Source organism: Rhinoderma darwinii, chromosome 5 (assembly GCF_050947455.1).
Source record: "Rhinoderma darwinii isolate aRhiDar2 chromosome 5, aRhiDar2.hap1, whole genome shotgun sequence".
Taxonomy (NCBI): domain Eukaryota; kingdom Metazoa; phylum Chordata; class Amphibia; order Anura; family Rhinodermatidae; genus Rhinoderma; species Rhinoderma darwinii.
Window position 1 is genome coordinate 44,680,290 of NC_134691.1, and position 7,784 is coordinate 44,688,073.

A 7,784-nucleotide genomic window follows, 5' to 3' on the forward strand; every position below is an offset into this window, starting at 1 on the left:
AATTCCGCATGGACCCTGCCAAGGTTCAGGCTGTGGCGGAATGGGTCCAACCTGCCTCCCTGAAGGCGTTACAGTGCTTCCTGGGGTTTGCTAATTATTACAGGAGATTTATTGCTAACTTCTCGGTCATCGCTAAGCCTCTTACGGATCTCACTCGCAAAGGTGCTGATCTCCTCCATTGGCCTCCAGAGGCAGTCCAGGCTTTTGAGATCCTTAAGAAGTGCTTTATCTCGGCCCCAGTGCTGATTCAGCCTAACCAAATGAGCCATTTATCGTGGAGGTTGACGCGTCCGAGGTGGGAGTGGGTGCTGTTTTGTCCCAGGGTACCAGGTCCCTCATCCATCTCCGTCCCTGTGCCTACTTCTCCAGGAAGTTCTCACCCACTGAGAGTAACTACGACATTGGCAACCGCGAACTCTTAGCCATTAAATGGGCATTTGAAGAGTGGTGCCACTTCCTGGAGGGGGCTAGTCACCAGGTTACGGTCCTTACCGACCACAAGAATCTAGTTTTCCTAGAATCTGCCTGGAGGCTAAACCCGAGACAAGCTCGATGGGCGTTATTTTTTATTAGATTCAACTTTTTGGTCACCTATAGGGCTGGGTCTAAAAATATTAAGGCTGATGCACTGTCGCATAGCTTCATGGCCAGCCCTCCTTCGGAGGAAGATCCTGCTTGTGTTTTGCCCCCAGGTATAATCATTTCCTCTGTTGATTCTGACTTAGTCTCCGAAATTGCGGCTGATCAAGGTTCAGCTCCCGGGAACCTTCCTGAGAACAAGCTGTTTGTTCCTCTGCAATTCTGGCTAAGGGTACTCAGGGAACATCATGACTCTGCACTATCTGGCCATCCAGGCATCCTGGGCACCAAGCACCTCATTGCCAGAGACTATTGGTGGCCTGGGTTGCTTAAAGACGTTAAGGCCTACGTCGCCGCTTGTGAAATTTGTGCTAGGTCCAAGAATCCCAGGTCCCGACCAGTGGGCTTACTATGTTCTTTGCCCATTCCCCAGAGACCTTGGACCCATATCTCCATGGATTTTTTCTCTGATCTGCCTCCATCTCAAGGCAAGTCGGTGGTATGGGTGGTAGTGGACCGCTTCAGTAAGATGTGCCACTTTGTGCCCCTCAAGAAACTACCCAATGCTAAGACGTTAGCTACCTTGTTTATCAAACACATCCTGCATCTCCATGGGGTTCCTGTCAATATTGTTTCTGACAGAGGGGTACAATTTGTTTCATTGATTTGGAGAGCCTTCTGTAAAAAGTTGGAGATTGATCTGTCCTTCTCCTCGGCCTTCCATCCTGAAACTAATGGCCAAACGGAGAGGACTAACCAGTCTCTAGAACAATATTTAAGGTGTTTTATCTCTGACTGTCAATATGATTGGGTCTCCTTCATTTCCCTCGCTGAATTTTCCCTTAATAACCGGGTCAGTAACTCGTCAGGGGTCTCCCCCTTTTTCTGTAATTTTGGGTTCAATCCACGGTTCTCCTCCGTTTCACCTGGTGGTTCCAACAATCCTGAGGTAGATGTCGTTCATCGTGAACGGTGCACAGTCTGGGCCCAGGTTCAGAAGAACCTAGAGGTGTCCCAGAGCATACAAAAGACCCAGGTAGATAGAAGACGTTCTGCTAACCCCTTGTTTGCAGTCGGGGATCTGGTGTGGCTGTCTTCAAGAAATTTGCGCCTTAAAGTCCCGTCCAAAAAATTTCCTCCCAGGTATATAGGGCCGTACAAGGTCATTGAAGTCCTTAACCCTGTCTCCTTCCGACTGGAGTTACCCCCGTCTTTTCGAATACGTGACGTCTTTCATGCCTCCCTCCTGAAACGCTACTCCCCATCCTTGGCTCCCGCGAGGAAACCTCCGGTCCCTGTTCTCACCCCTGAAGGGGTAGAATTCGAGGTGGCCAAGATTGTGGACAGCAGGATGGTCCAAGACTATTTCCAGTACCTGGTCCATTGGAGAGAATACGGGCCTGAGGAGAGGACTTGGGTACCCGCCCGGGATGTTCACGCTGCAGTATTGCTCAGGAGGTTCCATCTTCGGTTCCCCTATAAGCCAGGTCCACCTAGTAAGGGTCCAGTGGCCCCTCATAATAGGGGGTTACTGTAAAGGATCGGCCAGACACAGCTTCTGTGTCGACGCCCGTGGTTACTCACTCTGCACCTGCTCCTAAGTCTGGTCGAGTGACCCCCTTCGTCCACCAATCAGCCTGGGAGGATGAGGAGTGGGAGAGCCTATCACAGCCTGGCCAGACGGAGCTAGCTCCCGCCCTCTGTCTATTTATACCCTCAATTCCTGCTCCTCCTTTGCCTGTGATTCTTTTCAGTCTGTTTCCTGGCCTTGCTGCTGCTGCTTACTGTAATGTCCGTGGCTGCGGGCTGTCAGCTCCAGCCTCCCGCTGACAGCCGCACCCACGAGTCGGCAAGCGCTGGCCCCAGCCTCCTCCGCAGGAGGCGCTTGCATCCACTCACCTCCACCGGAGCCCGCAGGACATCTTGAACGACCTTTGACCCGTGAGTACCCTGGGCTATAAGAGGGGTCCAGCCCCCTAGTTCGATGCCTGAGCGTTGTTAGTTTTCCCAGTCTGTCTTGCAAATGGTCCCTTAGTGTTTCCCGTTCCTGTTGTTACCCGTACCTTGTTCCCCGTTCCTGTTTCCCGTGCTTTGCCCTAGTATCTAGCCGTGCCATGTCCTGTGTCATCTGCCACGTCCAGAGGAATCTGCCACGTCCTGTGTCATCTGCCACGTCCGGAGGAATCCGCTACTTTCTGTGTCATCTGCCACGTCCGGAGGAATCTGCCACGTCCTGTGTCATCTGCCACGTCCGGAGGAATCCGCCACGTCCTGTGTCATCTGCCACGTCCGGAGGAATCCGCCACGTCCGGAGGAATCCACCACGTCCTGTGTTATCTGCCACATCCGGAGGAATCCGCCACGTCTGGCGCAACTTGCGGCTCCTGTGTCCTCCGCCACGTTTGGCGCCATCTGCTGCACCCATCTCATCTGTGCCAGAGCTGCGGCCACCATCTGGACTATTCAGGTACCCTTGTGCGGGACATTGTATTTCTGGGGTGTCCTGTTGTTTGGCCAGCTGCCTCCCCGCTGCGGCGGTACGGCCTAGTGGGTCCACTAACCCGCTTCGTGACACTTACTACTTGTCTTCTGTTTCATATTGACCATGGCTTGACTGACTATTCTCCTGCTCTGCGTTTTGTACCTCGTCCTCTCCTGGTTTGACTCGGCTCGTTCACTATTCTCCTGCTCTGCGTTTTGTACCTTGTCCACTGCTGGTTTAACTCGGCTCGTTCACTATTCTTGTTGGTCACGGGGTTGCATTGGGCAACAGCCCCATTTCCCTTAGCTTCTGTGTACCCTTGTCTGTTTGTCTGTCGTGCACTTAGTGAGCATGGGGACCGTCGCCCAGTTGTGTGCCGTCGTTTAGGACAGGCTGTTGCAAGTAGGCGGGGACTGAGTGGCAGGTAGATTAGGGCTCACCTGTCTGTCTCCTTACCCTGCCATTACACTCTATCAGTGCAGGATAAAGAGAAGGGGCAGCCCTTTCCCTACTAAAAGAAATTCATACTTACCCGGACGTTGTCTTGGTGACGCGTCCCTCTTTCAACATCCAGCCCGACCTTCCTGGATGACGTGGCAGTCCATGTGACTGCTGCAGCCTGGGATTGGCCTGTGATTGGCCTATGATTGGCTGCAGGGAGTTCTGTGTAAGTATGAACTTCTATTTTTTTTTACACGTTGATCTATATTGTGATCGGTAGTCACTGTCCAGGGTGCTGAAACAGTTACTGCCGATCGTTAAACTTTTTCAGCACCCTGGACAGTGACTATCTCCTGACGTCGCCTAGCAACGCTCCCGTAATTACGGGTGCACACACGTAGTCACCCGTAATTACGGGAGCCCCATAGACTTCTATGGGCCTGCCCGTGCCGTAATAACGGCCCGTGATTACGGGTGTTTTTACTTTCTTGTGCATAGGGCCTCAGTCTGGCTATAGACCTAGAAATACATTTGTCCAGCCAGAATGAAGAAATATCATGTTGGTAAAACCAATACGCTACACAACACACATAACATCTGCAGAATTCATTGCGGAATTTAGAATCTGCATTGAAGTCAATGGAGAAATTCCGCAATGAGTCCGCAACAAGTCCGCTACACATCCGCAACAGCCAGTGTATGCTGCGGACACCAAATTCCGCACCGCAGCCTATGGTCCGTAGCGGAGTTTTCCGCAACGTGTGCACGTACCTAACTAAAAAGCTGTGGAAAGCAATGGAGAAAATGTCCGCTGCAGATTTCCGCAGCAGACTGCCCACAGCGGAATTCCAGAGCAATTCCGCCACGTCTGGTCACATGCCCTCAAAGCATGTTGTACTTTAACCCCTTAAGGACGCAGCCTAGTTTGGGCCTTAAGACTCAGAGCCCATTTTTCAAATCTGACATATTTCACTTTATGTGGTAATAACGTCGGAATGCTTAAACCTATCCAAGCGATTCCGAGACTGTTTTCTCGTGACACTTTGGGCTTCATGTTCGTGGTAAAATTTGGTCGATATATTCAGTCTTTATTTGAGAAAAATTGCAAAATTTAGAGAAAATTTAGAAAAAATATCATTTTTCAGAATTTAAATGCATCTGCTTGAAAAACAGACGGTTATACCACCCAAAATAGTTACTAGTTCACATTTCCCATATGTCTACTTTAGATTGGCATCGTTTTTTGAACATTATTTTATTTTTCTTGGACGTTACAAGGCTTAGAACATAAACAGCAATTTCTCATATTTTTAAGAAAATTTCAAAAGCCTTTTTTTTAAGGCACCTGTTCAGTTCTGAAGAGGCTTTGAGGGGCCTATGTATTATAAACCCCCATAAAGCACCCCATTTTAAAAACTAGACCCCTCAAAGTATTCAAAACAGCATTTAGAAAGTTTTTTAACCCTTCAGGCATTTCACAGGAATTAAAGCAAAGTGGAGGTGAAATTTGCAAATTTCGTTTTTCTTTCTGAATTTCAATTTTATTCTATTTTTTTTCTGTAACAAAGAAGGTTTTACCAGAGAAACACAACTAAATATGTATTGTCCAGATTCTTCAGTTTTTAGAAATGTCCCACATGTGGCTCTAGTGCGCTCGTGGACTAAAACACAAGCCCCAGAAGCAAAGAAGCACCTAGTGCATTTTGGTGGTGCTTTTTTATTAGCTTATATTTTAGGCAGCATGCCAGGTTTGGAGAGGTGTTGAGGTGCCAAAACAGTAGGAATCCCCCAAAACTGACCCCATTTTGGAAACGGCACCCCTCAAGGAATTAATTTATGGTTATTGTTACCATTTTGACCCCGTAGTTTTTTCACAGCGCGTATTTGAATTGGGCTGTGAAATTAAAAGAATGACAATTTTTCCAATAAGATGTCATTTTTGATCAGAATTTCTTATTTTCACAGGGAACAAAATGCCCCATTTTGTTGCCCAATTTGTCCTGAGTGCGGCAATACCCAATTTGTGGTGATAAACTGCTGTTTGGGCCCATGGGAGGCCTCAGAAGGAAAGGAGCGCTATGTGTTCTTAGGAGTCCAGATTTTGCTGGATTGGTTTTCGGGTGCCATGTCGCATTTGCAGAGCCTCAGAGGTATCAAAGCAATGGAAACCCACCAAAAGTGACCCCATTTTGGAAACAAAACCCCTCAAGGAATTTATTTATGGGTGTTGTGACCATTTAGACCCCACAGTTTTTTTCACAGAACTTATTTGAATTGGGCTGTGAATTAAAAAAAAAAACTTTTTTCCAATAAGATGTAGTTTTGGCTCAAAATGTCTTATTTTCACAACGAATAAAATACCCGATTTTGTTGCCAAATTTGTCCTGAGTGCGGCAATACCCTATTTGTGGCCATAAACTGCCGTTTGGGCCCATGGGAGGTATTAGAAGGAAAGGAGCGCTATGTGTTCTTTTGAGCCCAGATTTTGCTGGATTGGTTTTCGGGTGCCATGTCGCATTTGCAGAGCCCCAAAGGTATCAAAGCAATGGAAACCCACCAGAAGTGACCCCATTTTGGAAACTACACCCCTCAAGGAATTCATTTATGGGTGTTGTGACCATTTAGACAGTTTTTTCACAGAATTTATTTGAATTGGGCTGTGAATTAAAAAAAATTTTTTTTTTTCCAATAAGAGGTAGTTTTGGTTTAAAATTTCTTATTTTCACAAGGAATAAAATACTGCATTTTGTTGCCCAATTTGTCCTGAGTGTGGCAATACCCTATTTGTGGTGATAAACTGCGGTTTGGGCCCATGGGAGGGCTCAGAAGGAAAGGACCACCATGTGGCCTACTGGGAATTTTCTGGTGCTAAGTCGTGTGTGCAGAAGCCCCTGAGGTATCAGTACAGTTGAAACCCCCGAGAAGTAACCCAGTTTTAAAAACGACACCCCTTAAGGCATTCATCTAGAGGTGTAGTGAGCATTTTGACTCCACAGGTATTGTGTAAAAGATAATGTGCAGCAGTTGGTGCAGAGTGAAATTTGCAATTTTCTATACATATATGCCAATTCAGTGTCCGATATATTGTGCCCAGCATGCGCCACCGGAGATATACACCTCATAAACTGTAATGCTGGCTCTCCCGGGTACGGCAATACCCTACATGTGGCTGTTATCAGCTGCCTGGGCACACAGCAGGGCTCAGAGGGGAAAGATGAGGAGGGGTAAGCTGTGCGAAGTGGATCAGAGCGAGTAAAACTGGGGTAAATTAAAAATAAAGGGATGGATGATAAATTTTAAAACACTCTTTCATACAGAGCTCTGGTTTTTCGGGACACGCGTCACATTGATATATTGTGTCCTTCCTTATCCCCCTCTTATAGCAGACTCTGCACCTCTTTTGACTTTTTCCCTTCTTGCCAGTTTGGGGAACTTCTCCTAAAAAGTGTTGCCCTGGTACGATGCCTGTGGCCCCGCTTCCAGAAGTACTGTAAGGCTTCAGGACTTGATCTGACAAGTCCACCCCTCCCATGTACCTATTGTAGTCCAGGATGCAGTCTAGTTTGGGGGTCCCTGTACTGGTACCTCGTACAGGTACATGGGTACTGGTGTGGCATCTCCCTGGTCTTGTACTTGACACACAATATGTTGCTGCTAGATTGTGCCCTGCTCTCACCCCTTCTGAGTGTTTGCCCAAGCAGAGTCTTAGGGAGGCCTCTCAGGTTTCTTCTAGCAGTGCCGCATGCCGCAGGACTTCTGGAAGCGAGGCAGTTGAAGAGTGGGACGCTGGTATATAAATTATCCAGGTAGAGGTGGTAACCCTGGTCCAGCAGTGGGTGCACCAAATCCCACACAATTTTTGTATTAACTCCCAGTAAGGGGGGGGCATTCTGGGGGCTGAGTACTGGTGTCCTTCCCTTTTATATATCCTAAATTTGTAGGTATACCCTGATGCACTCTCGCACAGCTTATACATCTTCACGCCATACCTTGCCCTCTTACCCGGCAGGTACTCGCGGAATTGAAGCCTCCCTTTCAAATGTACCAGGGATTCATCTATAGAAATACACTTCTCGGGGGTGAATGCTGGGAAAACCGGGCACTGAAATGGTCTAATAGGGGTCTCCGTTTATACAAACGGTCAAAACTGGGGTCATCTCGGGGTGGGCACGGCTCATTATGAGTATAATGTAAGAAGCGAAGTATTGCCTCATTTTTATTTTATTTTTTAGTTTCCAGCTCAGTTCTGAAGTTGCTTTGAGGGGCCCATATATTAGACACC